Raw genomic sequence first — 9,259 nt, 5'->3', positions numbered from 1 at the left:
TCTCTTTGATTTTCTCTCAACCAATTCCATGCCTCTATTCACTGACTTAAACGTAGCTAAGCAAATGGGACATTTATTGTGCTTCTTATTCATGTCTGTTTGTGTTTTTGTTAACCCCTTGATTTATAAAGTTGGTTATTTCTCAATACATGCTGTAGTGACAAATAAGACAACAATGGAATGAACCAGAATATTATGTCAAATACAGCAATGTGAACTCATATGTGGTGGTAATAAATATGTTTCACTAAATATTAAGTAATTAAGTGCAGATACAGTATCTGCAGAGGAAGTGTAGAGGATAACAAGACAAAAAGAACACATTTCACAGTTAACAGTTACATTCACAGTTAAATTAAGGGTGCATGCAGGTATTGTACACGTCAATCTTCCTCAGCATCCCCAATCTTGCACGCTGGTGGTGGGAGGTGTGTATTAATATTTGAAAGGCTGATCCTCTCCATTGATCAGTTACCTGATTAGTCAGGGGAGTGAGCCCTCCCATAGCCGCCCAGATGCGGTGCTTTGTTCCTGTCAGTGTGGCTCGTGGGAAACGAAGGAGCAAGCACGCATGACCTTTGCACACGCTGTTATTGTCACCCCTTTAGATTAAATTTCACCCGCAACCATCCTTTCTTGTCATGGGGTCATCACTTGATGTCTCTTTTTTTTTTGGTATCTGTATTTTTCTTATGCCACTCAGCTTTTATGATGTTGCTCTCGGGTGTCCAATAAATTGTGATATTACAAGACCGCCATAGGAGCGCTGTTAAACGTGGAAGAGATGTCATCCAAACAACATCAGGCAGAATAAATAATGTCCATACAGAGTCATCTAGTCGCCTTTCTCCATATGCCACTGTATGCCACAACCAGATGGATGGGTAAAAAAGCTATACTGCTGCAGCTTCAACTGCTCTCTGCTGTCACTCAGTGCTAATTATAAGTAAACATCTATGACATACGTACAGTATGACTCCATATTTGGGCAAGATTTCAGCGAAATATATGAAACATATGTGTCTTCGACCTAGCGGAGATAATTACTCACACTCAACAGCCCACTCTTCAAAGGACATATAGGTTGATTATATTCCATACTCAGAGTATACATGGCAACTGACCAAAGCATAACCAGACTGAGAAACCCTGTCAGTGACATTTCAGCATAATTTCCACCTGTGCTTTCTCTGCAAATACAGGAAATGCAAATGAGCTGGGGTTTCTGTTTGCTGTTGGGATAGCCACATCTCAAAGCAGTCCCATGAGGCTTGAGTCTTTTATTTTTTTCTCTCCTTCACAAAGAAGTCATCTGTTACAAGGACCTTATGTATTTTTCATGACCATCAGCCATTCCTTGATTCATCTAGCCATAAACCAGGCATCAAACGAAACGACTGACATTATCACAGTCCTGGGGGCAAGTACATTATCAATTCATGTGCCCTTTTTAACTTTGGTTGCTACATCAGAACAACCACCTGCAGACACAGGAACCATGTTAGCTGAAAGATCTCGGGCGCTGTGATGCGGGAGGTAGATTGAAACTCAAAATGAAAAGTAAAAGTTAAAGAATGTCATTTGCTTTGCCACTGGTATGATTGTGGTGGTGGTGGTGGTGATATAAATGAATAAGTATAATAAGTAAGTAAGTAAGAAAACTTTATTTGTAGAACACCTTTCACAGACACAAAGTCACAAAGTTTAAAAGCAGAAGAACGTGTGAATAATCAAATCAAAAGACAGAATGTGTGTGTGACTGATGTTATGGGATAGTTGTAGACACTTTAACTTCTTATGATCATGAGTAAGATGGAAATCAGGAGATCTTTTGTGTAGATCTAGACCCTGCTGAAAACTGGGAATTACGGACACATTTTAACATGATTTAATTAAATAATAATAATAATAATTATTAAAGAATTTTCACATTGCAGTCCGTTTCAATGACAGAATTATCAAATATACATTAGATTACAGACCCCATGGGTGCATTTGGACTCACAGTGGTCCCTGGACCATATGTTGAGAACCAGTGTTCTGCACCATAGCGAAATAGCAGACTGTTTAACTGTATTGATTATGTCTAAGGCAGGATAATTAGTATACCAATATTAGCAGCATGTAGCCCTGTTTGAGCCTATACCAACCACAAAGAGAAAATACAGATTATGTATCCATTGAATCACTAGCTTATCTAACATTAAAGTATAATAACAAATACAAATAATAATTGATTACATGAATTTAAAAAGAATATCAAGAACAAATCTGACCATTACACATGTTTTTGATGCGCAAGCATGTGTGTGCCAACAAACATTTCTGTGTTTACATGTATGTAATCATGTATGTAATCATGATTATCCTATCCTAGCATGTCCAACTTCCACAGGGAATATAATCAAATCAAATGTTTGTCATTCGGAATCACCTGAATTAATGCTGCTGCAGTGTTAATCACAAACATACCTGGCCTGCAAACAAAAATAAAATAATAAAACCCACATAATCAATACAATTGTTGAATTCATCTGCAAAAGTCAAAGATTACCCATCCCTTGTGCTGATTAAAATGCCAGCGTGTCTCCACCAAGAACCATCTGATAGACATAACCTTTAAGTAGGCCATTAGGAATATATTAAAAAAGACTCATTTCCTGGGGACTTGCCGCTGCTGATGAATTATTAAAAGATTTAAAATGGAGCAGACCATCCCGCCCCCACCGCTAAGAAAGACCACTGATGATGAGTTAACCTGTTAAGCAGTGAGCACATGAAATGAAATGTTTCTTTTGTTGTTCGTCTTGAGATAGGTATGAAGCCTGGAACCAGCCCTTTGAATCACTTGGCGTGCTGGCAAATACAATTTTGTCATGATTCAGGGCCTTGCTCCTGCTGACTTTGCCAGAGTGAACCGCCGCCCTGGGACACCTAGTATCCCTTCCAAATCAATGGGTTGAGCACATTGATAAACACATGGAACACAATGGCGAAAGCAGGACCTGTAAAACGTCTAACACAATTCTGGTTTCTTCGAAAAAGATCCAAACACTCAAATCAATAGTGAAGAATTAATTCATTTTGTCGGATCAATCACGCTGAATAACAAAGTGAAACAATATTTAACCATAGGATGAGTGTACAGTTAATACATCCGAGGTCCAGAGAAAATTGGTGAGAATATACAGAGAACACTCAGCCAGGTATTAAATACATTATGTTGCACTGGTGCCACAAAGGCCTAAGTCATGAATAAAATTGATTCAGAACAGGGGGTTTGCCCTGCATAACTTAACATTCTAGTACTTTGACAAGGGTAAGGGTCGGGATCCCCAATATATCTCATTATCCAGAGGTGTAGGTATATTTAAACAGGATGTGACCTCACTCGAGTTATGTTAAACCACATACTGTATTCATATTTTTACTTTTTTGCTCCACTGGTGGAGGGTAACTAAAGGGTAATTCAGACCACTGCGACAATTCTCCACAACGTTGTAATGCTTAATTAATGTTCCATATGACAGTGTTCAGCGCCATTAATAGCAGATCTATTCATAAGCTTGCAACATTAGAGAAGAGATTAGAGAGACGAGAGATGTTTGCAAATCTTCTGCGCACTGCAATTTTGGCATCAGCAAGGCCCACCATTTTCTCTACCCACCTGCTTGAACCAAGATCTACCAACATATAGTGAGTTGCACACGTCTTGAGTGCTATTTCTGTCACTTTAACCACATTCACCCCATGCAACGCAATGTGAGATTTTAGATCGGCTAATTTAGCTATTTGCCATATGACAAATATAGGGCATAAGTGGTAAATGGACATGAAGAGCACCCAGATAGACATCTGCTCTGTTTGACTTTGATATGAATCCCTTAAGCTAATTAAACATTATATTTTAATCCACATGGCAACAGTTAAATGCTTCTTTAAACAAAATGTTTGTGTCATGACAGAGAATATTGAAGGCATAATATTATCCATATGTTCCTCTTTCATAAAAGTCTTACAGATTTAGACTAGGTGGTTATTACACAGACTACCATCTGTTTTTGGCCGGACATCATTGAACCATTTCTCACACTGTGAAATGCTTCTCATAGGACCAATGATTCACTGCATTTGTTATTTCCTCCCAAGCCAATCTGCTCTTGTCGGTCTGTTCAAAATACCCAAGATGCATTGACACCTCCCAGACATCAGTTTGCACCTCCTGGATACCAGTTTGCTCTGTTTAATGATTCCAAGGGTCTTCTTTCTTTATTGACACTGTGGAAATTGCTGGTACATTTTTGCTGTACATCACTGAGTTGAATACAACTAATGCTCTTAAGGTAATGAAAAGCAGTCATTCGATTGGCCATGATTTAATCCACCTGCAACAGACCAACTGACATTATATTCTAGCCAACAATGTTACCGGATACAATATGAGAGATATGCGTGTGATTTCACTCATAGAAAAGTTTCAGACAGTAAACATATTTTGACTGCTTTGTTGCATGCTCTTCTCAGATAGTGGCAGCAGTTTATGATATTCAGCAATTTCTTTTGTAGCACGGGGGGGACATTGTTTTGTTTTATTACCGTTTTCATACTATAAATCACTAAACGCATGTTATGGGTCCTGCACTTATTTTGCATGTCTGTTTAAAAAGAAACTATTCTAACAATAGATCCACATAAATATAACCATTTTGGTTCAATGCTATAACATCTTCACATTACACAACAATATTTGACGTAGATGCAAGCCACAGAAACAGCCTCCTTCTTCAAACAGGCACCGGTTTGATGTATATATTTTTAGTATTCTGTCCCAATTCATCCTCTTCCACCGTCACACGGTCATTCATACGCAGTTTAATAAAGGTGAGCACAGTAAGGCAGGTGCGTGTCTACCGCCTAATGGTGTGTGCCTTGGAGGGGTTGGGGCTCGCGTGGGCTGACGTCCAGAATTAACTTGTATCTATCTATAGCTTAGTCCCTGGGCCTGTGATCCAGGCACGCAACCAGTCAGGGAGGGGAGAATAAAGCGAAGTGGAGAAAAAGAGGAGATGGTCGTGTGGCTGATCTGCTTGGGGGATGGAGGAGAGTGGGATCGTGCTTCAGCAGCCTGGGCCGGAGGAGCGTGAGAGAGGCCAGCAGCAGCCAACCCGCGGGGCCCACAGATGGAGCCTCTGGATGAGGACAGAAGGAGGAATATGAATGGGTGTGTCACATAGACTCTTGCGGATGACTCACCGGCCCGAGAATCCTGCATGCCCATTCAGATACATGAGGCCACCCTACAGCAGTGGTTCTCAAAGTGGGGTGTGGGGACCCCCTTTGGGTCTTGAGGGGGGGGGGGGGGGGGGGGTCCCCAGCTAAATTAGCTGTTAGCATCACAATCAGTTTAACGACTTAAACCAATTTTGTACCTTGGTTATTTTTTAAAAATGCACATTTTTAACAACACAAACCTTCTCTTACCAGATATGGGTCTGTGACCACATATCAATTTAGGGATCCATTACATGAAAAGGTTTGAGAATGCAATAGTGTTACGAATTTGTGACGTGTGAAAACAGATTTGTGCTGTTGTAACGACAGATTTGAGAAAATGGGCTCAAGTATATATACACGTATAGTATACACGTGTAAATGTTACACGTGTAAATGTTGGATTACAAGTTTGCAACTTCTGTGTATTTTTCTGTGACTTTTTTTCCCTTTGTGTCCATTAAAATTCAGGAATACGTGTGTGGATTACAGATTAGGTTCAAATTCCAATGCACACATGTGTAGATTGCATATTACGAGTGGTCAAATCAAATCTATTTGATCTACAAGCTCAGAATGGCTATTGTTTGGCTAATGTTCCCCCTAGAATATGGATGTAGGTGTTCAAGTGGTCAAGTGACATAAATTCAGAGATGTTCTTTTTCAAAGAAACAGTCATTGGGTACATTAGCCTCAAGGGTGCTGCTATAGCAGGGTGGTTTATTTATTTCTAAAGGAGTGAGAAAGATAATTAATTAGCCTTTTGTAGAAATTGAGAAAGATTAAGTAGAAAGAGCTAAATAAAACCCTGAGTCTTTTAAGGCCAGGGTCCATGCAAGTTTATTTCTAGGCTGCTTGGCTGCTGAAATTGCCATTAAGTGCAACATGTGCACACATGAGAGTTGTTTGGAGACAGAGATGGTAACAAGACTTGACAAGGTGCTAAGACATAGGCCTGCTATCCCTTAACAGAACTTTGCCGTAACCCTGCATTAACTAACCCCAACTCTTCATACCATACCCCTTCACAGCCCACTCTAATAATGTGTCTTTCTGAACCCTGTCGTGTAGCCTCAGTAAACAGTAAAATGATAATTTAACTCGGAAAGTGTAACATTTGACCTGGAAAAGTATCTGTCTGTGGCTCTGAGAGGGTTCACTATGTGAATTATAATTGTATAGCCTCCACGCCATAGCGTTAGTTCCATTACCACATAGGGGTATATGGACCTGCACTCTTGTCTTATCCTATTTGTTTTGTCACAGCCGTTCTACTGCTGGATGATGCTGCTGCCACTCAAAGCAGAGGTAAGGACATCAAATCTTTTATAGACACATCATGCATATTTGAAGGCGGAGCATTTACTTCCATAAATAGCATTGTGTGGCTGAATAATTGACGAAGTGTTTGCCAAAAATATACGAATACAGCTGTGAGCAGTATAGCCTACAGTGTGGGCAGAGTTGTCTTGGGTGGGGAGACTATGGCCGGGATTTGAGGGACAAAATAATTTTTGCTATGCCCCAAAATGAAGGACTCAAAATATTCCCCCAATAATAATGATTCACATCCGGGGAACACCCAATAGAAGAAATTAATTATTTAATCTTACCAAACAGTCAGTGGATTTATGCTGTAAACCCTCCTGTTACAGGCCCACACTTCCTATATAGCCCTGAGGCTGCACATCCCCAAAGTGTGTTGCAGTGTAACCACCATGTATTATCTTATTGTATACCTTGTGCTCTGAGCTCCTGACTTGGACATGTGTTTGCAATCTGGACTTACAACATTTGTCATCACATGATCCAGACAGATGGAGGGAGGTAAAACGTGCCTCCTGGTGAAGATTTGCCCTCTACTAGCGCCCCTTCCTAGTTTAAGGTACAATGACAGAAATTCAAAACTTTGTCCTTTTGTTCTTGGCTCCGACATAGCAGTCTGAGATCCAAGACAAAACGTTTGTTTACAGATTAGCTGTCTTCAGAGACGAGCCTTTGATGTTTCAGCAGCAGATTTTCAGGTTATGATGGATCACAACACAGCTGTCAAGGGAGGAAGGGATCAGACTGCTCTCAAATCAGACTGCTCTCGTTAGACAGCAGACCCTCCCCCCCGTGTTCTTGTACATATTTTTTTCCCCTCTTTTTTTTTTTTTTTTGTTGTTCATAGTGTTATTTTTTTTGCTGTTTATTTTGTAATGATATTTGAACTGTGGTGCCACTATATATGCCTATGAATTGAATACCAAGGCCCTCATTGGAAACAAGTCCGCAAGGACTTTTATGAACGGACCTGTTAGACAAAGTATTTTAAATGTAACTGTGCTGTTTTAATTTTTTTTTGCCTAATAAAATATTCAATCAATCAATCAATCAATCACTTTCTCTGACTCTGTCTGTCTGTCTGTCTGTCTGTCTGTCTGTCTGTCTGTCTGTCTGTCTGTCTGTCTGTCTGTCTGTCTGTCTGTCTGTCTGTCTGTCTGTCTGTCTGTCTGTCTGTCTGTCTGTCTGTCTGTCTGTCTGTCTGTCTGTCTGTCTGTCTGTCTGTCTGTCTCTCTCTCTCTCTCTCTCTCTCACACGCACGCACGCACACACGCACGCACGCACATACACAATTACATAATTCCTATATTCAGTATTCAGTTCTTTATCCATATTATCTCCATCAAGACTACAGGCCAAATTCCATGGGCTACTGCATCAGCGCTACTGGTATCTTGATTACTTACTGCAGTACAAGAGAGTGGCGGCAGTGGCTCAGTGGGTAGAGTAGCGACTCGGGATTTGGAATGTCCCCGGTTTGATCCCAGGCTCCCCCTGGGTTAGTGTCGAAGTGTCCTTGAGCAAGACACTGAACCAGTAGCTCCTCACAATAAGCAGATTGGGACCTTGCCTCCGCCGTGGGTGTGTTAATGTGTGTGTGAATGGATGGATGAATGTCATGCATATTGTAAAGCGCTTGGGATAAAGGTGCTGCACCGTTTACAAAAAGTATCTGTGGCAATCAATTCTCTCTAAATACCACTGCTGAATTATTTCAGTGGTTGAAGTTGTGTAATTTGTAGTGAGCTTTGACTTGTAGCAAAAGGCATGTCAAGGGCAGATTGAAGTGAAAGCATCAGTGCTAGTTAAAATTAATGATGCTGTAACACCTAGAGGCGTGGATGTCAAAACATTTTAATTAGGGCTTAGATCGATTTAGTCTTTAGGATATGCTGTATTTATGATGTTTTAATGATATGCAAGTGACACTGTTGTCCACAGAGGTGAGACTGACTGCTTATATAGGCCAGTGCTTCTCAAACGTTTTAATTTCAAGGACCTCCATAATTCTGAGAGTATACAATATTTGTATTTGGTTCCATTTGTATACTCTCAGAGTACTCTTACAGACCTGTAAGGGTCCATTAGGAACCCCCTCAAGGAACCCAGAACCCCACATTGAAACCATTGATATAGACCATATTATGTACCATAACTCACCTAATCACCAATCTCAGGGGTAACCACAGGATTAAACACATGCCTGGGAAGGTCACACATCTCACACCCCTCTGCTAGTTTACCTAAGGCAAGGTTGCATGCGCTGTCCAAGGTGCTGAAACACCCCTCTGCCAGTTTACCTAAGCCTTGGGCAAACTTGTATGCGCTGTCCGAGGTGCTGAAATATCTCCCCATGGTGCTGCTCCAGTTGGTGCAGGTGCAGGGTCTGGCACATAGACTGTAAAAAAGAATGGGCAGTCGGTAGCGCTGTCGCCTCACAGCTAGAAGGTCCTGGGTTCGATTCCCGCAGGGGACGCTGTGGGCGCTGGGGGCGTGTTCTCTCCTCCGCGTCATCAGTGCCCATACCCTAGGTGGGGTTGGCGAAAGGGCCTTTCTGTGTGGAGTTTGCATGTTCTCCCCGTGTCTCCTAGGGTAGGTACCCTCACAAAAACATGCAGTAATCCTGGTCACTATACTGCCTCCCCCTGGCCAGCCGGGGCGC

This window comes from Gymnoscopelus braueri, assembly GCF_963280865.1.
Source record: "Gymnoscopelus braueri genome assembly, chromosome: 10".
In the NCBI taxonomy this organism is placed as follows: domain Eukaryota; kingdom Metazoa; phylum Chordata; class Actinopteri; order Myctophiformes; family Myctophidae; genus Gymnoscopelus; species Gymnoscopelus braueri.
This window is presented reverse-complemented; position numbering follows the sequence as displayed.